At 42.2% G+C, this 24,413-nt stretch overlaps 1 protein-coding gene across 1 annotated transcript in view; it reads left to right on the forward strand.

Annotated features, from left to right (window-relative positions):
• Window positions 1–24,413, forward strand: part of GRM1 (glutamate metabotropic receptor 1) — a 915,771-nt gene that overhangs the window by 771,236 nt on the left and 120,122 nt on the right. The window lies entirely within an intron of this gene.

Genomic DNA, 24,413 nt, shown 5'->3' on the forward strand with positions numbered 1-24,413 from the left:
AGATAGATTACTCTTCTTTTATTGGGGGAATGATGGAACAGCCTGTTTCCTCATATCAAGAAAACTCCTCAACTGCTCTGGAACAAAAAAAAATGAAACTCTCAGCTCGCAGTTTAAATACCCATTTACAAGGATATGTTAATGAGAATGATGCTCCTAGAGCTTGTATTTCTTGGCGTAAAGCCAAGAAGCCTCTCCTTCTTTCTTGTGTTGCCCTAATCAGGTCAGGATAAATCCACCTGGCTGTCCCAAGAAACTAGCATTTAGATTTTCGAAGTAATATTTCATAAGAAAACTCAGGTCATGCTCACTGAAAAAAAAAACAACTAAAGGTTTTGTCCTCTCAATTATTTCCAAAAAAAAAAATTCCAGAAAATAAGTCAAATTTGATAATTCTAATGGTACCTGAGTAGTAGCTTGCCAACCAGGACTTCATGTAAACGGAAGAAAAAAGAGCTTATTAAATGATGGAATATTCTCTGGTATAAAATGCAATATTTCCATTAGATATTTTCTCAGAGGGAATTGTAGAAGTTCACCCATAACTTTGGGGAAGTTGGTAAATCTAAGATTAAAATTAGGCAATTTTCCACATACTCCAACCCTCGAGTCTTTCCTGAATGATTGTAGCATTTACTGATTCCATTTTTTTAACAGCCTTTCCAAGCCATTGAATCCGGCCAGCCTGCTCATGCTGAATATTTTATTGATCCTGAGCAAGGGAATCAACTCTTGAAGAAAGAGTATTGGCTTTATTTAAGCAGTGAGAAAAAGATGTAGACATGCTGACCATTAAATCCCACAATGAGTACAAGATAACCACTGGTGGTTTAGTTGAAATAGCAAAGAAAACTTCTGCAGAAAACTCACCTGTAACAGAAGAACCTGAGGACTGATAGTCCGGGTCCTCTGGAACCACTACCGATGACAATTGTGGGGGAAAAATGCCTCCTTCCATAGCTCCAGTCCCAGAGCAATCAGGTATTCAGCTTCCATCAGCTATGATTGGAAGATAACAACCGGCTGCTCCTTCCGTTTTTATGGTCAAATGCTATTGCAGTAGTTTTCCTTTGTATTTGCCCTATGCTGATTATGTTAAATTTTACTGCATTATGATCACTGTTGCCAAGTGGATCTACCACCTTTATCTCTTGCACCAGGTCCTGAGTTCCACTGAGAACTACAGTAAATCTAGTATAGTTCTCCTTCTCATTGGTTCCATAACCAAGTTAACTGCTTGTTTCACGAAGCAGCATAACCAAAAAGCATTTTCTTCCCTGCATATGTTAAAAAGAAAAATAAAAAGCTGAAAAGTGCTACAAAATATATACATACAGCTGATTTTCACTACCTTGTTTTATCTAGTTCTAATATTGACATATTCAGGCTTTTTTTGTTTGCCACTCTAAAAAACAAACAAACCTATACAGTTCTTATGGAATAGCAATTTTGCTGCTCCATATAATGCCAATTTCTTACAACCCTCATTCCTGCAGAGACCCAATTGGTGTGCATGACTTTCTTCTTGATTGCATGTTATAACACAAACCTGAGCACCAACAGTGAAAGTAAGAACTATTAATTGTCTAGCTGAGAAATCAGTACAAGTAATTAATGCCCTAGAATACTCATTCAGGTAAAGATATTTTCAATTGCACTTTAATCTAAAATTGTAAAGCCTCATAGAAGAGCTGTTTACACTGTATATTTCAGGCTAAATTGCTGGTGAAATCAAGGGAGTGTCTTTCCTAGTTTCCCTGGGGAAGATCATTACTTGGGGAAGGACCATTTTGTTGAACGAGGAACTGTCTCTTTGAATGAGAAATTCCGAAAAGATGTTTATTTTATTGTGTATTAGTATAAAGGGAGATTGGCTTAATCTGCAGATCTAATTTCTTTTCAATTGCTATTGTGGGCTCATATCCCCAATAATACAACCATACAAACACACACACACACACACACATATACTTTACCATTTTTATTTTGTATCCATAATAAGGGAAAATACAAGTTTATATATTGGGGTTGACTAAATGGTTTGGCAGTGGCATTATATGGCATGTTGTAATAGATTCTTGTCTAACAGTATGACAGAAGTGATATGTTAGGATTTAAACAGGGTGACAGGATAAGGTAGCTGTTTTTGCTAAAACATTTTGAAAAACATGAATAGTAGGAAAAGATGCTCATCAATCAACCATCTATGTGTTATAACTAAAACTCACTCAGAATTGGTTTATTTTAATAATGGCTCATCAAGCCATTACTACCTGCTGTGGTAACTCCAGCCTGCACTAATTTAGCTATGGCCAAGCACCTCCCACCCCCGCCCCATCCCCCAAACATGCTCCTAGGCTCCATTTTCCCTGGGTTGGGATGGGGAAAAATGAAGGGGCCATGCTGCCCTGATCTCCACACCATCCCATTGAGTCAAAATCAAGGGACAGCTATATCTCATTTGACTCACTGGCCCCTCTCCCTCATCCTTGTAATCCCTATTTGCCTACCACATCTAAAGGTGGCAAAAATGAAGATGAACAGGAAAAAGCATAAATTACTCCTGCTCTGTCAGCTTTTATTTTCAAAATGGTTCTGACAGACCTTACATGGTGCTTTGTGTGTGTGCAAGACAAAGGACCATGTAAGATTTAGTTAACTTTATTGATTTGATTTGGTGTCTATCTCAGCATCTCCTGTTCTCTCATATTTTCTCCTTTTCTCAGCATCTCCCCTTCTTTCTCTCCCTCTCACTCAGCATCCCTCCTTTTCTTTTTACTCTCCTAACCCTATGTCTCCCTCTCTCTATTTCCCTCCTTCCCATGAATATTCGCTTTGTTCTCTTCTTCTCACCTCCCCCAGCATCTCTCTTCTTCTCTCCAAAATCTCTCCTTCCTTCTTCTGTGCTCCCCACTTCCAGCATCTCCTCTTCTATTTCCTTCCCTCCTCAGTATTTCCCTTTCTTCCCCCAGGATCCCTTCTCTCCCTACCCACTAGCATCTCCCCTTCTATCTTCTCCCTGCTCCCCATAAGCATCTACTCTTTTCTTTTGCCCTCTTCTCCCCTGCATCTCCCCTTCTCTCTTCCCATATCCCCCCCTCCCAGAAAGCCAGCACTTCACTCCTCTACCTGTATTGGGCATCTCCCTCTTCTTCCAACTGTAGTACCTCCAGCCTGCACCTCCCTCCTTACTAATGCTTCCATCCAGCATCTTTTCCCACACCACCAATGATGCTCCAGCCTGGTCCTCTTTCCTCACACCTCTACATAGGCAAGCACCGCTGTATGCATCCTGCCAGAAATCCTCTCCTCAAACTGGCAATTAATGCTCCAGCTCAGGTCTTTCTCCCCAAACCTCCAGCAACACTCGAGCATAAGCCTGTATCCTCAGACCTCCAGCAATGCTACAGCCTGTGCTTCTCTCTTCTGTCTCTCCTTCCTTTTTCTGTTTCTGTTGGGCTCGCTCTACTTAATAACACCTCTCCTCTCTGGGAACGGAGGTTTTCAGAATATTCTTGCTTCTACCCCATACCTCTAAATATTCTTGCTGAATACAATTGATTTCCAAATGTATGCAAACCTTTTCATGTACAACTAGCTTCCTTGGTTATTTCCTTTAATGTTGTTTACTAGCTGGCCAACGGGCTACTTAATTTTCCTTTTCTCTTTGTTCTCTTCAGTTATTGAAAGTCTATTAAATGATATTGTTTCAGTCACACAAATAGACATAGGTATTGAAACTAGAGACACTGGGGTTGCTGCAGGCTTCACCATGCATGGGACAAAAACTGTTTTCTGCCCCTGAGCTATAAAATTGCGTCCAGCTCCCTTACAAGGAGACCCTTACTGTTAAGAACATCTTCCCAACCATGTTACTCGCAACTAGAAATATCGGTGGTATTATCTTCTGGGTACATGTCACCCAACGAGTCAAAAGCAACATAATAAAATATCACATTTTTTTCTCTCCTCCCAGCCCCCTCCACACGCACAAATCATGAATATTGTAACTACTCAAATATACATAGAAAAAGTGAAAGCAGAACAATTGGTTTCTTGTTTTTAAAGAACTTCAAAAGAAATTACTATAGTTAATTGTAGCATTTATTTATTAACTTACTTCAATTTCTCTCTCGTCTAAAGCACTAGATGCTCAAAGTGATTTATAATATATTGCATATTATAATATTTTATGTTATTTGGCAGTATTTAAAAATCCAGTGTGTAGTATAGGCTTACCCCTTTGTGCATCCCTTTGTGCAACTCGCAGTGCAAGATTTAATAATTTATCGTCATCTAATATTTGTTTAAATGTTTCAGTTGTTTTGTTCATTTTTTATTATTGTTTAGTTACATTTAACAATTTATTTAATAGTTGCTTGTTTATATCTCTCATACTCACACTATTACCTCACTATTGAAATATTTAATCATTATATCATTATAACTAATGCATAATAATATGTTTGTTTCCTCATTCTTTCCACACAATATACCCTGTCTTCCCTTTCACAGAGCATCTCCTTATCTCAATCCGAATGTTAATTCTAGTCACCCAATATACAACCAGTGGCTTTTCCCCAAACAGGTGCCACATAATATATATTCAAAAACCTTTCCCAGAAGACTTATTCCCATTCCCATTTCTCAGAATTTGCAAGTGGCCAGCTTCTCTGTCCTCTCCCTCCTCCTTCTAAATATTCATTCCATAACTAAAAAAATTCCCATTCTAAATGACCTTCTAACTGATCAACGCCCAGACCTCGTGTGCCTCACAGAATCTTGGTTAAAAAAATCAGATATCCCACTTGTTAATCAATTATCTACTAATATTTATAATATTTTCTCCATTCCCAGACCGAAGAAAAAGGGTGATGGTCTCTTGTTTTTATCTGCTAAAAAATTAAAATGTATGTTGGTCCCAATCAACTCCTTATTACTCATCGAAATAAGCCTATTTAAATGTAAAGCTTTACAAATTTTGTTGGTCTATGCTCCTCCAGGCTGTCTTAATAAAACTCCAGATGCACTGATTGAAATAATTTCTTCTTCTATTAATTCCAATTTTCCTACAATTATATTAGGTAATTGTAATCTTCACATGGATAAATCTCCTCTATCACCTTCAGCAGAACTTTTCCTTAACACTCTAAAGGATATGGGCTTTAAACAATTAGTTAAATCCCCAACTAAAAAATCAGGACATATTTTAGATCTTATATTTATCAATAACAAAATATCTCTCATCTCACCCCCTTCTACCACCTCTATACCCTGGTCTGATCATAAATTAATTAATACTAAATTACAAGTTGACTGCTCTTATTTGCATATTCACAATAATGTTAAACTCATTAAATTCATCAAATCTTGTTCTAGCGATATCCTAGAAAAAACCCTTCCAGAGGCCCTAAAACAATTAAACACTTCAAATATCTTATCTGCAGTGAACTCCTGGCTTAAAATTAACACAGAAACAGCTACAATTATTTGCCCTACCATTTTAAAAAAAATAAAAACTTCAACAAAACATAAAATACCATGGTTAAATATTGATCTAAAAAATAAAAAACATCTATTAAGACATGCTGAGAAAGCTTGGAGAAAAAAATCCCACAAGTCAACTACATGATAGATACAAAAAACTACTTTACATCTATTCTACTGACATTAATACAGCCAAAAGAAATTGCTACTCAAAAAGAATTCACAAATATCAATATAATCCAAAACGTTTTGATTATGTGTCCAAATTAACTCTCCCTATTAATCACGACTCTCAAAGAGATAAACCTTCAATATCATGTCATGAATTTTGCTATCTTAAAGACAAAATATCGAAGCTTGCTCCAATAAATTTTACTTATAATTCTGATTTGTCGTTACTCACATCTTCTATTACTCCTATTTTGTCACATTTGGAGACCATTGCCCCCTCTGAAATGGAATCCATCCTCCATAAAATTAACCCAGCGGCACACCCACTTGATCCTATTCCTATAAAATCCCTAAAGCTAATTCCAAACTGTTTAAGGCTTAAGGTTTATTATTATTTATATACCGTTGTCTCAGCAAGCCTTCACAACGGTTTACATTTCAATAAATATGCAGTGAGGAAATTACATTCAGTCATAAAAGATAAAACAGCTAAATTTTATAAGAGAGAAATTACTAAAACATATTAGCTGTTAAAAGATATAAAGATATAAATATAAAATAAAGCTATAAATGTTTAGCCAGGCCCATCACAGATATCGTTAACCTTTCTCTCGTACAAGGTTTCCTTCCAAATTCACTTAAATGTGCAGTTGTTAAACCAATTCTAAAAAACCCACATCTAGATCCATCAATTTTATCTAATTACAGACCCATTTCCATTTTAACTTTCCTTACTAAAATTATAGAAAAAATAGTTAATTTACAACTTTCGGAATTCTTAGAAAACAATAACATTCTGCTACTGGCCCAACATGGTTTCAAGAAAGGACATAACACTGAATCACTACTAGTTACTCTAGTTGATACAATCCATCATGGTTTTGACAATATAACCTCTTTTATCTTGATTCTCTTGGACATCTCTGCTGCATTTGACTCAGTCAACCACAGGATACTTCTCCATAGATTAGAAGAGATTGGTATAAATGGTAATGTCCTGCAATGGTTTCAGTCTTTTCTTTCTAATCGTTCCTTTAAGGTATCTTACAATGACAATATTTCGGATCTCACACCTCTTCCACAAGGTGTCCCTCAAGGTTCATCCCTTTCACCTACCCTTTTCAACATTTACATGCTTCCATTATGTCACTATCTGAATAAATTAGGCCTCTCATACGTCCTTTATGTGGATGATGTTAAAATATTATTACCTATTAAAGATAACATCGACAATACGTTGTCCCAATGGGAACTATATCTATTTGATATTAACAACATCTTATCTCAATTGGCACTGTCACTCAATCAGAACAAAACAGAGTTTCTTCTTCTCTCCAAAAGGTTATTGCCACCACCCATGGATCCTTCAATATTCCTTAAATATAAAATATCCACGTCAGTTCGGGACCTTGGGATCACCTTAGATAAAGAGCTTAACTTTAAAATTCACATTAAAAATCTAATTAAAGAAGGTTTTTATAAACTTCAAATTCTGAGAAAACTGAAACCTTTACTGCACCCCTCAGACTTTAGAACAGTTCTACAATCCTTAATTTTTGCAAAATTAGACTATTGCAACTCCATTTTAATAGGCTTATCAGCTACCACAGTTAAACCCTTTCAACTGCTACAAAACGCTGCCGCTAGATTCTTAACAAATGGTAGAAAATTTGAACATATTACTCCAATCCTGAACCAATTACATTGGCTTCCCATTGCTTTTAGGTCACAGTATAAGATCATTAAGCTTGTTCATAAAGCTTTATACAATGATTACTCCTCTTGGTTACAAAAACCCCTATATCAATGTATTTCCACTAGAAATCTACGTTCAACAGACACAGGGTTACTCGCTATTCCCTCCAGCAAAAAAATTCACAAAACAGCGACTATGAACCGGGCTGCTTCTATAATTGGTCCTACTCTATGGAACTCCCTACCATCACCGCTAAGAACTGACCCTTCTATACCTTCCTTTAGAAAAAACCTTAAAACGTGGCTTTTTATCAAAGATTGCATCCCTATTCTATAGTTTTTCCTTTTTTTTTTCATTAGATACTTCAATTTGTTTTAGAACAATAGGTTATTGTTTTATATAGGTCTACTTTTAATCTATGTTGTTTTTTAATTTGATGGTTATGGTTATGAAATTTGATAAGATTCATACTTAATGTTTTTGAACTGTTTTACTGTATTCTGTCCTCAATAGTATTTGATGACAATTTTGTTCAATGTAAACTGATGTGATATTTTGAATTGAATGTCGGTATAAAAAAGTAAATCAATACAAATAAATAAATAATATAGGGCTATCAGAACCTTCTGTTAATCCCTTCAGAATTGTCTCTCTGCATGATATGTAACCACTTGTATACTCTATCTTTTAGCTATTGCTCCCCTTTGCCCTCATCCTAATCTATCTTCTCCCCAAATTCTGCTCCCTCACTTTTTGCAACTCTTAATTTCAGCCATGCCTTATGCTTTATTTTAGGTCATCCTTGTGATGTGAAATATGCTGTAGTTAAAATCACAGTACAAATCCCTAAATAAGCAAACAAGCACGAACCCAGTACAATGCTTATGACAGAGATCACCTTCAAAAAAAATTATATGCTGCACATTACCACTTCTGAAAGTAAACAGTTTACTGGTACTCGATTATAAATTCTATGGGACAGATAATATCCTTACCTGGCCTGTGTTAATCATTCATTATATCTTTGTATTAAGTAATCTTTGTTTACCTTGTACAGAACTGCATTTACTGTTAGCACTATATGAAAAAAAAATCTAACAATAATAAAGAAAAATATGGCAATATGCTCCTTTTAAAAGATATTTTCTAATTTAAAAGAATTGAAATATCAAGGTAGTGTAAAACCTAGGAAAGCTAATACATATGTTGCATGATACTTCCTTAATATGTCATATTGTAAAGAAATACAAAATCTATGCAGTGGCAGTAACACAAAGTTAGCTTTCAATCACTTACTGTAGCACTGAAATATATCAGCTTCAAAGAGGTATGTGGGAGGATTTGCCTGATTGGAAGCATTACTTCCATGAACAGCGACAAGGGAAGACCTGAAGACATCTTGCACCTCTGTCATGCCAGATGTGCACTGCTGGAGGCAGGTAAACAGAAACAACATTTCAGTTGTATTTACAAAATATCAGCACCAATTGCCAGCTACTAATTTACCATCCATCATACCCAGGTGGCACACAAGTTAAATCTGTGATCATGCAGCAGTACAATACATTTATGAGAGCATCACAGAGCATTCAGTCACAGTTGTCAAAAACCTACTTTTTATGTAGGGTTGTGTTTTTTAAAAAAAATTGTGCTAACATTGTATAGCAAGGATTAGTTTTCTTTATTGGGATATTAGAATATCCACTGGGGGGGTCACAACGATTAGCTTTTCAACTCTTGAATTGAAAAACAGAAGAGTAAGTGACATAGTAAATCATAAGAACATGCCATACTGGGTCAGACCAAGGGTCCATTAAGCCCAATATCCTGTTTCTAACAATGGTAATCCAGGTTACAAGTATCTGGCAGCTTCTCAAGGGGTAGATAAATTCCAAACTGCTTATCCCAAGAATAAGCAGTGGATATTTTCTGCAACTTTTCTTCGAGGAAATTGTCTAAACCATTTTTGAGTACAGCTGCGCTAATGGGTGAATTTTAAAAGCCCTACGAACACCTAAGCCGGGAGCTATTGGCCCAGCAAATGCCGCCTGAATTGTAAGAAGTGCCTGGGTACGTGCGTATCTCCCGATATGCAAGAAAATTTGTTTTCATAAAAGGGGCGGGGCATAGGCATTCCATGAAACATGAATGAAACCAGCACGTAAGTATTTATGCACACCAATGTATGCCAGGGTGTTTCAACTGCGACCTACAAGTCCTGATACGGGCGCGGCCACTAGCTCATGGGAGAGCGTGAGCCCCTGAACCATGGCATAACTCAGAGAGGAGCCCCGAGCCACACCGTGGGAGGTGAGCACATGCAAGCACAGGCGGAGCAGGAACAAAGCAGGACTGGAACTAAAGCAAGGAACTCAGAACAGGCACCAAGCAGGATCAGCCCTCTGCTGGACCCACACGCACCAAGGAGACCCAGCAATGCAATGCTGGTCTAAGGAGTAGCCCTCCGGCCACTGGAAAGCCCTTTTGGACCCGCCGCTTGGGAACGATGAGTGTGTGAGGCCAGATGGAGGATGAGGCCAGGAACAAGATGAACACTTGAACATGGAAGATCTCAGACGAAGACTTGGAACTTGGCAGGACTCAGACGAGGACTCAGGTTACTCAGAAGACTCAGTCGAAGACTTGGAACTTGGAAGGACTCGGACAAGGATTCAGGTTACTCAGAAGACTCGGACAAGGATTCAGGTTACTCAGAAGGTCTCAGGCAAGGTTTCAGGACTCAGGCGAATGTACTGGGTGAGAACTGCATCGCAGTGTGCCCTACACAGCCACCCATGGCTGGTCATGGACCTCGCTGAGCGTGAAGCAGACTCCAGACGAAGTAGTGGAACTTGAGACTGGAACATGTCAAGGATTCAATAGAGGCCTGCACTGGGGCATACCCTACACAGCCGCCTGTGGCTGGTCGCAGATCACGCTGGAGCGGAGCAGGTTCTGGAAGAGCCTTGGGTATGGACGGAAGCAGGCAAGGAACTCCGAAGACTGGGACAGGATTCAAGACTCAGGATTTAAGACTCAGGATTCAAGACTCGGAACTTGGAACTCGGAACATTAAAAACAAGGGTCTTCTGGAGACTTGTGCTGCAGACAAGAAAAGGCCTTGTACCACGAAGCGCCCTACACCACCCCCCATGGGCTGGTCATGGACCTCGACGGTGGCACACCAGGAAAGGTGGATGCAGGAAACTGGGAACTGGTTGTAGAGTCAAAGATGAAGGCATCAGGACCAAGTCATCAGGAACATGGAACATCTGGAGCAGGACTCAGGAACGGAACCACGGAACATCAGGACATGGAACATCAGAACATGGAACAGGCAACGAAGGAGCTCCGACGAAGGACAAGACCAGGAACATCAGAACTAGGAGACCAGGAACACAGAACGAAGCCATCTAGACTAATGAAGACCACGGAGGACCTGGATCAGCAAAGAAGAACATGGACAACCATGAAGTCTGATCCGAAGGCCCCAAGGAATAGGAACTGAGCCCTTTATAGGGCTGAAGCAGGAAGTGGAGTGAAGAGGACTTCCAATGGGGCCACAGGCTTTTTCCGCCACTGGCCCTTTAAAGATTGAAGAGGCACACACCAGTACCTAGAGGAGGGCCCAGGGAGAAGCAGGACCATGGACAGCAGCGTCCCTGCCACGAAGAACAAAGAAGCAGGCAGGCATCCTGGCGGTGGTGCACAGGCCACATAGGAGGCAGCGGCAGCTTCTTGCTGCCTGAAGGCATCCCAGTGATGTCTTCCCCTGCCGGAGGTGGAATCAGTGGTGGTGGCTCGGAGCCGCGAAGATGAGGGCGTCTCGGGGCAGCACCAGGCCGTGAAGACCAAGGCAGTGGCGCTTAGCCACAGAAGGTGGAAGGAAACAGCGGCGGCCCTCCTACCGTGGAGGGCGACGTCAGGAGCAGCTCTTTGTCACTCAGGAAAGACGTCCGTAGCAGCAACAGCGGCATCAGAGGCCTCAGTGGTAGCGGTGAGTAAAGAGGCCTGCTCGCGGGATGGTGTGTAAGTCATGAAACAAAAAATAATTAGGCTATTCAGCAGGATTTTAAGGGTCAGGACTACTAGGATAAAAGTTAGCAAGGGAGTGAATTTATTTATATAATTAGTTAATTAATTATTTTATATACCGTTGTTTCGTGAAGATCATAACGGTTTACAAAAGTAGCATTCATCTTTGGGTCATTACATAAATTGGTGTTACAATTTGGTAAAACACATACATTGGTACGATACAATATAGTATTACATGTACTTTGACATGAAACATATTTGATAAGATATAGACATTACGGCACACAGTTCTTTTACTTCTCGACTGAGGATGGGTGCAAGGGTTAGTAGGGCTGGCTGTTTAATAACTCCTATAATCTAACTTAAATGCTAATTGAATGAAGAAGCAACAATATCAACAACAAAAACAATACCAAGTAACGTGAGAACTAAGCAGCTTTTGACTACTCCTTATGACCACTTATTTACTTTAGGTGTGTGCTCTGGGATGAAGGCACAGTTAATAGTCCTTTGTTTTTTTACCTAAGTGTTTGATGCGGTGCATATGTGTGAAGCCTCATGCCAATTAGTCCTGGGTTATCATTGTGGATGATATTAAAGATTAAGGTTACACATATCTACTAAAATCACCCCCACTTACGCGATCGAGGCTGCAATTCTTCGCCCATGCGCGCGTCACTATAAAATTAAGAAAGTAAGAACATAAGAAAATGCCATACTGGGTCAGACCAAGGGTCCATCAAGCCCAGCTTCCTGTTTCCAACAGTGGCCAATCCAGGCCATAAGAACCTGGCAAGTACCCAAAAACTAAGTCTATTCCATGTTACCATTGCTAATGGCAGTGGCTATTCTCTAAGTGAACTTAATAGCAGGTAATGGACTTCTCCTCCAAGAACATATCCAATCCTTTTTTAAACACAGCTATACTAACTGCACTAATCACATCCTCTGGCAACAAATTCCAGAGTTTAATTGTGCATTGAGTAAAAAAGAACTTTCTCCGATTAGTTTTAAATGTGTCCCATGCTAACTTCTTGGAGTGCCCCATAATCTTTCTACTATCCGAAAGAGTAAATAACCGATTCACATCTACCCGTTCTAGATCTCACATGATTTTAAACATCTCTATCATATCTCCCCTCAGTCGTCTCTTCTCCAAGCTGAAAAGTCCTAACCTCTTTAGTCTTTCCTCATAGGGGAGTTGTTCCATTCCCCTTATCATTTTGGTAGCCCTTCTCTGTACCTTCTGCGCACATATAGTCGATTTTACATCATTGCACATAACACATGTTATAAAATTGTTGTGTCCATGTACATGAGCAGGCAAACGCACGTACATGTGCTCCTACACGCAGGTCTTAAAATTCACCTTTAATAGCTTTCACTACATCCTCTGACAACAAATTCCAGAGCTTAATTATGCATTGAGAAAAAAATATTTTCTCATGAGCAGGCAACTTCAATCCTTATGCAAGAGCTTGCTCACACATCTGGTTTTTAGGATATCCACAATAATTATTAATAAGATATGCTGGGCCCGATATTGAAAACGTGTTCAGTGCTCAATAGCTGTATAAGTCCTATTAAGTAGGACTTATCCGGCTATCTAGCAGGCTACTGAATATCACCGGCCACTAGATAATTAATTAAGTCAGTTATCTGGCTGTCTCTTAACTGGCTTGATAGAGGGAGGGCAATGCTACTTAGCTGGATAACTTGGCTAAGTAGCAATATTTAGCCTTAGCTGGATAAGCTATGCAGGTAAGTTATAACTGCGAATGAGCAGGTTTAACTTAGCCAAATTTAAATTATCCAGATAAGTAGCAGATTGTACGGAGATATTCAGCTTATCTGGCTAAGTTACTTCAATGGGCATAAGAACACAAGAACATAAGAAATTGCCATACTGGGTCAGACCAAGGTTCCTTTGAGCCCAGCATCCTGTTTCCAAAAGTGGCCAATCCAGGCTACAACTTCCTGGCAAGAATTCAAACACTAAGTAGATCTCATGCTACTGATTGAAGTAATAGCAGTGGCTGTTCTCTAACAGCCAAATTTTAAGAGCCGTGTGCACATAAAAATTAGAGGTTATGTGTGTGACTGAGCCCTGTGTATGCCGCGCGCATTTTGGAAAGGGCCCAGCCAAGCGCATAACCCCTGTTATGCACAGAAGTGCAGAGCCAAGTAAAAGGGGCAAGCCAGGGGCATGGTCTGGGTGGGAAGGGCTGGGGAAGGGTGGGGCAGGGATAGGCCAGGACAGCATCTTTAGATGCTGTCCCGGGAAAGTTCATGCTGACAGCCCACCAGGTGGGTGGAAAATACTTCTGCTTCGAAGGAGCAGTAAGAATTAAAATAAAACACTTAGGGCTAGGTAGGGTTAGGTTAGGGTTTGGGGAGGAAAGGGGAAGAAGGGGGAAGTATAGGGTTATGGTTATGGAGTTCCCTCCCAATCCGCTCCTTCATTGGAATGGACTGGGAGGGACCTGGGAACCAGCCAATGGTGTCGCTGCACGTAGGTTGTAAAATTTCTGCCTCGCCCACACGAGTTGCAAGCTGCCCGCACAGGCATGCATGGATGTTATAAGCTGGCATGCATGTGTGCATGGACATCGCATTTTATAGCATGCACGCACCAACTAGCACATGTTATAAAATGATCACATCCGTGTGCACGCCCCAGGTGCTGCACGCGCATGTGGATGCACGTGCACACCTTTTAAAATCTACCCCCAAGTCTACTTGATACATAGCAGTTAATGGACTTCTCCTCCAAGAACTTATCCAAACCTTTTTTGAACCCAGCTACACTAACTGCATTAACCACATCCCCTGGCAACAAATTCCAGAGCTTAATTGTGCATTGAATGAAAAATAATTTTCTATGTTTAGTTTAAATTTGCTACTTGCTAACTTCATGGCGTGCTCCCTAGTCCTTCTATTATCTGAAAGAATAAATAACCAATTCACGTATACCCATTCTAAACTTCTCATGATTTTAAAGGCCTCTATCATATCCCCCCTCAGCTGTCTCTTCTCCAAGCTGAACAGCCTTAACCTCTTTAGCCTTTCCTCATAGGGAAGCTGTTCCATCCCTTTTCATTTTGGTTGCCCTTCTCTGTACCTTCTCCATCGCAACTATATCTTTTTTGAGATGCGGCGACTAGAATTATACACAATACTCCAGGTACGGTCTCACTGTGAAGTGATACAGATGCATTATGACATTTTCCATTTTATTCATCATTCCCTTCCTATTAATTCCTAACATTCTGTTTGCTTTTTTGACTGCCACATCACACCAAGCCAATGATTTCAATGTATTATCCACAATGATGCTTAGATCTTTTTTCTGGGTGGAAGCTCCTAATATGGAACCTAAAATTGTGTTACTACAGCACAGATTATTTTTCTCTATATGCATCACCTTGCACTTGTCCACATTTAATTTCACCTGCCATTTGGATGCCCAGTCTTCCAGTCTTGCAAGGTCCTCTAGCAATTTATCACAATCCACTTGTGTTTTAACTGTTCTGAATAAATTTGTATCATCCGCAAATTTGATTACTTCACTTATTATATTCCTTTCCAATATATTTATAAATATATTGAAAAGCACCGGTCCAATTACAGATCCCTAAGGCATTCAACTGTTTATACTTTTCCATTGAGAAAATTGACCATTTAAATCTACTCTCTGTTTCCTGTCTTTTAACTAGTTTGTAATCCATGAAAGGACACCACCCCCTATCCCATGACTTTTTAGTTTTATTTATTTTTAATTTTTTTTTTTTATATACAGAAGTTCTTGTGAGAATTACAAATCACTCCGGTTTACAAAAAACGATGAACTGCCCAACTGAGAAAGGGGGCTTTACATGGAACCATAGAACAGATGGAACATGATCTTTTCTTAGAATTTCTTAGAATCTTTTCTTAGGATTTCTTAGAAGCCTCTCATGAGGGAATTCATCAGATGCCTTCTGAAAATCCAAATACACCACATCTACTGATTCACCTTTATCTTCATGTTTAGTAACCCCTTCAAAAAAATGAAGATTTGTGAGGAAAGACTTGCCTTGGGTAAATCCATACTGACTGTGTTCCATTAAACCATGTCTTTCAATATGCTCTGTGATTTTGATATTTAGAATAATTTCCACTATTTTTCCCACCACTGAAGTCAGGCTAACTAGTCCATAGTTTCCGGATCACCCCTGGAGCCCTTTTTAAATATCGGGGTTACATTGGCCACCCTCCAGTCTTTAGGAACAATGGATGATTTTAATGATAGGTTACAAATTTTAAATAATAGATCTGAAATTTCAGTTTTGAGTTCCTTCAGAACCCTGGGGTGCATACCATTTGGTCCAGGTGATTTGGTACTCTTTAGTTTGTCAATCTGGCCTCCTACATCTTCCAGTTTCACAGTGATTTGGTTCAGTTCATCTGAATCATCACCCTTGAAAACCATCTCTGGAACCAGTATCTCCCCAACATCCTTATTAGTAAACACAGAAGCAAAGAATTCATTTAGTCTTTCTGCAATGGCCTTATCTTCCCTAAGAGCCCCTTTTACCCCTCAGTCATCTTACAGTCCAACCAACTCCCTCACAGATTTCTTGCTTTGGATATATTTTTAAAAGTTTTTATTCTGAGTTTTTGCCTCTACAGCCAACTTAATTTCAAAACCTCTCTTAGCCTGCCTTATCAATGTTTTACACTTAACTTGACAATGTTTATGCTTTTTCCTATTTTCTTCAGATGGATCCTTCTTCCAATTTTTGAAGGATTTTTTTTTGCCTAAAATAGCCTCTTTCACCTCACCTTTTAATCATGCCAGTAATCGTTTTGCCTTCCTCCCACCTTTCTTAAAGTGTGGAATACATCTAGACTGCGCTTCTAAGATTGCCTTTTTGAACAATGTCCATGCCAGTTGTACACTTTAACCTTGGTAGCTGCACCTTTCAGCTTTTACTATTTTCTTCATTATATCAAAGTTGCCCTTTTGAAAATATAGCGTTAGAACTGTAGATTTACATATTAGGGATGTGAATCGGGCTTCGGACGATTGAAAATATCGTCGATATTTTCAAAATCGTCAGAAATCGGGGGCTTTCCCAAAACGATAGGAAAACCCCACGATATTGATCGTGGGGCTTCCCTTATCGTTTTGGGGGAGGGCGGGAAAAACGGCACACAAAAATAACCCCTAAACCCACCCCGACCCTTTAAAAGTAACCCCTTAGCTTCCCCCACCCTCCCGACCCCCCCCAAAACCTTTTTACAGGTACCTGGTGGTCCAGTGGGGGTCCCGGGAGCGATCTCCGACGCTAGCCTTTGCCCTCATATGTCACATAGTGAGGGCAAAGGTAGCGCCGGCGCCATTTTGAATACTGGCAATACGGCCCAAGTGCAGGAGGTCACTCCCGGACCCCCGCTGGACTTTTGGCAAGTCTTGTGGGGGTCAGGAGGCCCCCCCAAGCTGGCCAAAAGTCCCTGGGGGTCCAGCGGGGGTCCGGGAGTGATCTTCTGCACTCGTGCCATCGGATGCCAGGAACTAAAATGGCGCCGATAGCCTTGCCCTTACTATGTCACAGGGGCTACCGGTGCCATTGGTCAGCCCCTGTCACATGGTAGGAGCACAAGATGTCGCCGGCCATCCAGTGCTCCTACCATGTGCCAGGATCCGGCCAATGGCACAGATACCCTGTCACAAGGTAAGGGCAAAGGACGGCCCGGTAGCCGGAGGACGGCCCAGAGTGGGAGATCACTCCCGGGACCCCCACTGGACCACCAGGTACCTGTAAAAAGGTTTTTGGGGGGTCAGGAGGGTGGGGGAAGCTAAGAGGTTACTTTTAAAGAGTCGGGGTGGGTTTTTTGTTTATCGGCTGGGCAGCCGATAAACAAAACGCGAACGGGCCCGATGGGAAAAAACCCACATGTGAATCTGAACCGGAATCCAAACCGATTCCGGTTCCGATTCACATCTCTATTACATATTATCCCCCTTCCAGCCATTAGTTCAAATTTGATCATGTAATGATCACTATTGACAAGTTGTCCCATCACTGTTATCTCTCTCACCAAATCTTACAGTTCACTAAGAATTAAATCTAAAATAGCTCTCTGTCTTGTTGATTCCTGAATCAATTGCTCCATGAAGCAGTCGTTTATTCCATCCAGGAATTTTATGACTCTAGCATGTCTTGAATGGTTTTAATGATCCATGGTCAACAACAAACCTTTTCCATTGGAAAAAAATCAGTAGAACTAGGGGTCATGATTTGAAACTCCAGGGAGGAAGGCTCAGAACCAATGTCAGAAAGTATTTCTTCATGGAGAGAGTGGTGGATGCCTGGAATGCCCTTCCAGAGGAAGTGGTGAAGAGTAAAACTGTGAAGGATTTCAAAGGGGCACTGGGTAAACACTGTGGGGCGGATTTTCAGAGCCCTGCTCGCCGGTGAGCCTATTTTACATAGGCCTACCGGCGCGCGCAGAGCCCCGGGACTCGCGTAAGTCCCGGGGTTCTCTGAGGGGGGCGTGTCGGGGGCGTGTCGGGGGCGGGCCCGGTCGTCGCGGCGTTTCGGGGGCGTGTCGGCAGCGTTTTGGGGGCGGGTACGGGGGCGTGGCTACGGCCCGGGGCGGTCCGGAGGCGTGGCCGCACCCTCCGTACCCACCCCCAGGTCGCGGCCCGGCGCGCAGGAGGCCCGCTCGCGCGCGGGGATTTACTTCTCCCTCCGGGAGGCATAAATCCCCGGAGAAAGGTAAGGGGGGGGGGGTGTAGACAGGGCCGGGCGGGTGGGTTAGGTAGAGGAAGGGAGGGGAAGGTGAGGGGAGGGCGTTAGAGGATTCCCTCCAAGGCCGCTCTGATTTCGGAGCGGCCTTGGAGGGAACGGGGGTAGGCTGCGCGGCTCGGCGCGCGCTGGCTATACAAAATCGATAGCCTTGCGCGCGCCGATCCAGGTTTTTAGCAGATACGCGCGGCTCCGCGCGTATCTACTAAAATCCAGCGTACTTTTGTTTGCGCCTGGAGCGCAAACAAAAGTAGGCCTATTCGCGGAGTCTGAAAATCCGCCCCTGTGAATCCATAAAGGCTAGAGGATGGGAATGAAGAGAAGAGCCATGGGGTGGCTTGCTGGAATGGTGACTACTACCTGGTGATTACTACCCTTACTCAATAAGCCTTCACATGGTTAATGCAACTCCAACATTGCTCTCTGCTTCAACGGCAGGGGGAAATGTGGATAAGAGGAATTACATTCAGACAACATCCACCAAGGCATTGATCTGTGCAGTCTGGGTAAACAAGCTTCGGGGTAACTTGCTTATTGCGGCGGTTACTACCCTTAAACATTAAGGGGCGGATTTTCAGAGCCCTGCTCGCGTAAATCCGCCCAAAACCGGGCGGATTTACGCGAGCAGGGCCCTGCGCGCCGGTGAGCCTATTTTACATAGGCTCACCGGCGCGCGCAGAACCCCGGGACTCGCGTAAGTCCCGGGGTTTTCGGAGTGGGCGTGTCGGGGGCGTGTCAGGGGCGGGGCCGGAGCGCGCGGCGTTGCGGGGGCGTGTCGGCAGCGTTTTGGGGGCGGGTACGGGGGCGTGGCTACGGCCCGGGGGCGTGGCCGCGCCCTCCGTACCCGCCCCCAGGTCGCGGCCCGGCGCGCAGGAGGCCCGCTGGCGCGCGGGGATTTATGCCTCCCTCTGGGAGGCGTAAATCCCCCGACAAAGGTAGGATGGGGGTTTAGACAGGGCCGGGCGGGTGGGTTAGGTAGGGGAAGGGAGGGGAAGGTGAGGGGAGGGCAAAGGAAAGTTCCCTCCTAGGCCGCTCCGATTTCGGAGCGGCCTAGGAGGGAACGGGGGTAGGCTGCGCGGCTCGGCGCGCGCAGGCTATACGAAATCGATAGCCTTGCGCGCGCCGATCCAGGATTTTAGCCGATACGCGCGACTACGCGCGTATCTACTAAAATCCAGCGTACTTTTGTTTGCGCCTGGAGCGCAAACAAAAGTAGGCTGTTCGCGCTCATCTGAAAATCTACCCCTAAGCCTTATGCTTCACCTTTGATGCAACTCCAACATTACTCTCTGCATCAACAGCAGGGGGTGGCAGGAAATTCAAATCAAACAGTTACCAACAAGGCCCTGAACTTGGTGGTTGATGAAACAAATAAGTATGGGAAAATAAGTGTGGGAGCTTGTTGGGCAGACTGGATGGGCCGTTTGGTCTTTTCTGCCATCATTTCTATGTTTCTGTGTCCTGATGTTACATTTACCCAGTTAATATTGGGGTAACTGAAATCTCAGAGTCACTGGTGCAAGTAAAAGGATAAAGTCCCATTCAATAGTATAAGATGTTTTTTAATATACAGTTCACAATTCATTCAATACGGCAACTCCATTCAAGTGGCAATGAAGCATTTAAAGTATGCTTCATTGCCACTTGAATGGAGTTGCCGTATTGAATGAATTGTGAACTGTATATTAAAAAACATCTTATACTATTGAATAGGACTTTATCCTTTTACTTGCACCAGTGACTCTGAGTACTTGCTTACGTGCAAGGTTTGCTTCTGTGGATTTTTGGTAATTGAAATCTCCCATTATTACGGCACTGCTAAGTTGGTTATTTTCCCTGATTTATTTTAGTATCTCATCATTTGTCTGATCATTTTGGCCAGGTGGACGGTAGTATACTCCTGTCACTGTACTCTTATCCAACACACATTGGATTTCTACCCATATAGATTCTACTAAGCATTTAGTCTTTTGCATTATCTTTATTCTGTTGGACTCTATACCCTCCCGGACATAAAGTGCCACACCCCCACCAAATTGATCCTCCCTATCATTGTGATATAATTTGAACCCAGATATAGCACTGTCCCATTGGTTATCCTCCTTCCACCGGGTCTCTGAGATTCCAATTATGTCTATCTCATCCTTCACTGCTATACATTCTAACTCTCCCATCTTACTTCTTAGACTTCTGGCATTGGCAAAAAGACATTTCAAAGTGCATTTTTTGTTTGCATTAACAACCTGCTTTTCAATTGATATGGATAATTTGGAATTCTTTAGCTCAAGTGATTCTTTACTCATAGGCACATAGACAACTTTTGCTTTTATTTTAACCTCTCTGTTGGGATGCCCTAAGTCTCCTGTTTCATTGGTATCCTTCAAAGATATATTACTCTGAACCATGCACTGCTGAGTGACTGTTGGCTTTCCCCCTTGTTCTAGTTTAAAAGCTGCTCTATCTCCTTTTTAAAAGTTAGCACCAGCAGCCTGGTTCCATTCTGGTTAAGGTGGAGCCCATCCTTTCGGAAAAGTCTCCTTTTTCCCCAAAATGTTATCCTTACAAAACTGAATCCCTCTTCCATGCACCATCATCTCAGCTTTCAATTTTGGGCCCTTTATTTGCAGATATGACTTGGAACCATATTTAATTTGAATATTTTGGATACATTGAAAGTAGACTTGTTTGTGGTTCCTTAGGACAGGGAGAGACTTACCCATGTTTTACCTCTTTGCTCACTAAACCAGTTTCATATTTGGGGGTGAGGGCCATTTTCAAACTGGCCACATATGCAGAACGTTCGTGTGTGCTTTCCCATGGTTTTTGCACCAGTGTTCAAAGGGAAAATCCTTGTGGACATTTCTACCTGCTTCTTTGTATGCAAAGAATTTGGCTGGGAAAGTGCACGCATATTTTGGAAACGGTCATCTGGGTGTGTCCTTTTCCTCCCCCAGCCTAAACATGCCCTGGGAACTCCTCTTCTTACTGCAGCCAAAAAGTCTATGCATTCTACATTGTGGAAGAGCCTGTGGACTTTTAATCACATTGGGAGGGAACAATTTTCATATTGCTCATTGACATGGATAAAATGCATTTTTATCCTCATAAATCCCTTTGAAAAATGCCCTCCCTATAGCTCAGATTTTAATAATGTGGTTTGGTCTCGATCAATGATCTGAAAGCCAGGGAATCCAGAGCTCAAATCTCGCGTCTTCCACTGACATTATTTGTGACCTTGGGCAAATTCCTGTATCTCCCATTGCCTCAGGTAGCTACCTGAATACTTATCACTACTCTACAACATTGTATATGTGACTGTGTTATAAAAATGAAAAGCATGAATAAGTATTGTTATATATTAATAGTTTGATTATCTATTGTTGTGAGCCTTCAATGGATATTCTAAAATAATAATAATAATAATAATAATAATAATAATAATAAAGAAAACCAAACTTTGCAATCCTTAGTTAGCATTATTTTTAAAAAGAAAAGCTGAAAGCAAAAGCAAGTTTCTGAATCAGTGTTTACTGGAAGGTTCTGTGCAATAGAGGCACAATGACCAGAAATTTTTGTAGACTTTAGCTCAATAAACCATGCCAATGGAAAATATTCATATTATAAGGAGGGTTTCTAATGCCAATCCAGGATCATTATTTATTTTGGTCCAACTCTTGTAGCTATTAGGGATGTGAATCGTTTTAGGACGATTAAAATTATCGTCCGATAATTTTAATATCGTCTTAAACCGTTATGGAACACAATACAATAGAGATTCTAACGATTTATCGTTATAAATCGTTAGAATCGTGAGCCGGCACACTAAAACCCCCTAAAACCCACCCCCGACCCTTTAAATTAAATCCCCCACCCTCCCGAACCCCCCCCAAATGACTTAAATAACCTGCGGGTCCAGCGGCGGTCTGGAACGGCAGCGGTCCGGAACGGGCTCCTGCTCCTGAATCTTGTTGTCTTCAGCCGGCGCCATTTTCCAAAATGGCGCCGAAAAATGGCGGCGGCCATAGACGAACACGATTGGACGGCAGGAGGTCCTTCCGGACCCCCGCTGGACTTTTGGCAAGTCTCGTGGGGGTCAGGAGGCCCCCCACAAGCTGGCCAAAAGTTCCTGGAGGTCCAGCGGGGGTCAGGGAGCGATTTCCCGCCGCGAATCGTTTTCGTACGGAAAATGGCGCCGGCAGGAGATCGACTGCAGGAGGTTGTTCAGCGAGGCGCCGGAACCCTCGCTGAACGACCTCCTGCAGTCGATCTCCTGCCGGCGCCATTTTCCGTATGGAAACGATTCGCGGCGGGAAATCGCTCCCTGACCCCCGCTGGACCTCCAGGAACTTTTGGCCAGCTTGTGGGGGGCCTCCTGACCCCACGAGACTTGCCAAAAGTCCAGCGGGGGTCCGGAAGGACCTCCTGCCGTCCAATCGTGTTCGTCTATGGCCGCCGCCATTTTTCGGCGCCATTTTGGAAAATGGCGCCGGCTGAAGACAACAAGATTCAGGAGCAGGAGCCCGTTCCGGACCGCTGCCGTTCCGGACCGCCGCTGGACCCGCAGGTTATTTAAGTCATTTGGGGGGGGTTCGGGAGGGTGGGGGATTTAATTTAAAGGGTCGGGGGTGGGTTTTAGGGGGTTTTAATGTGCCGGTTTTGCGATTTTTCGATTTTTCGATTTTTCACGATTTTTCACGATATTTTACCCCCCCAAACGGCAACAATACGATTCCCTCCCCCTCCCAGCCGAAATCGATCGTTAAGACGATCGAGGACACGATTCACATCCCTAGTAGCTATAGCACTATAAATGATCAGTGCAGAGCAACCTGGAGATACCTCCCCTTCCTCCCTCACCGGACATCTTAGCACTTTTTACATTATCTGTTGAGACAAGTCCTGAGCTAGTTCACGTAAAGTAAGGACAGAACCTGCCATTTGCATTTATTAAAGAAGAAATCCTCAGAAAATATTTGGTTTTGTGACACTTGGTTATCATTTTGCTATATAGTTCAAGATGCTTCTTAAAAGGTTTGGATGCAATTCCAATTTTATCTGCAGCAGGATGTCTTTGCTTTAAAGCAGGTACACACTTTGAAGTATCCTTAGGGATTTCCATGCTTTCCCTTTGAAAATTGTAAAGCCTGCAGGTCACTGACTTTTTATCTAATGGACAGTTACAAAATTACCCGCATGAGACCAACTGAGAGGCACTACAACACATTAAACTGGCATCTAGCATTCATCTTTCAATTTAATGGGCCCCCAAAAATTACAGTTTAAGGTGAATTTTGAGACATGCACGCGTTTGCTGGCTCACACACATGGACACGGCGATTTTATAACATACACACGTATATGCGCACCTGTTAGAAAATTGGCTATATGCACATACATGTGCGCATGATTTTACATTTTCACGTGCATGTCCACGCAAATGCTGCCTCAGTCTCATAAGTGGGGGGATTTTAGTAGATACACACGCCAACGCAATTACCTGTTTCCCCAGTTCATTCCCAGTTCATCCCAGTAAAGCAGACTACTTCCTAAACCTCCTAACTTGTCTCCCTTTTACCCTATTAGCCCTGATCTTTAAAACCTCATTGACTAGCCTAGTTTTTTGTTTCATGACTTACATGCCGACCATAGTAGATGTAAAGTTATGCGGATAGGGACCCTGGTGCACACTGGTGTGTGTAAATGCTTACGTGCTGGTTTCATTCATATTTCCTGGAATGCCCATTCTCCATCTATGCCCCTACCACCCCCACCCTTTTTCTGAAAAAAAAGTTTTTACTTGCATACCGGGAGATAAGCACGTACCTAGGCGCCTCTTAAAATGCACGTGGCGTGCACTGAGCCGATACACTGGCATATCTCCCAGTTTTGGTGCATGTAGGGCTTTTAAAAATCACCCATAAGTGGGTAATTTTCAAAGGCACTTATATATATAAAACCCAGCTTTATGTGCAAAATAGGCATTTCGAGGAGTTGACATGGGGTGGGATTGGGATTTTTTAATTAATTATTTATTAGATTATATAATTTATTACAGTGAAACAATCCAGGAAAACAAAATATTATATTACATATACATGGACTACATTCAAAACATACTTCCATAAATTCCAGATTACTAGCCCACAAATTGGATCCTTAAGTGAGTCAACTAATTGCTAATCTGCCACCATTTACCCTTCTAGCCATACTAAGGTTTACAAAAAAAT

This window comes from Rhinatrema bivittatum, chromosome 3, assembly GCF_901001135.1.
Source record: "Rhinatrema bivittatum chromosome 3, aRhiBiv1.1, whole genome shotgun sequence".
NCBI classification, from domain to species: Eukaryota; Metazoa; Chordata; class Amphibia; order Gymnophiona; family Rhinatrematidae; genus Rhinatrema; species Rhinatrema bivittatum.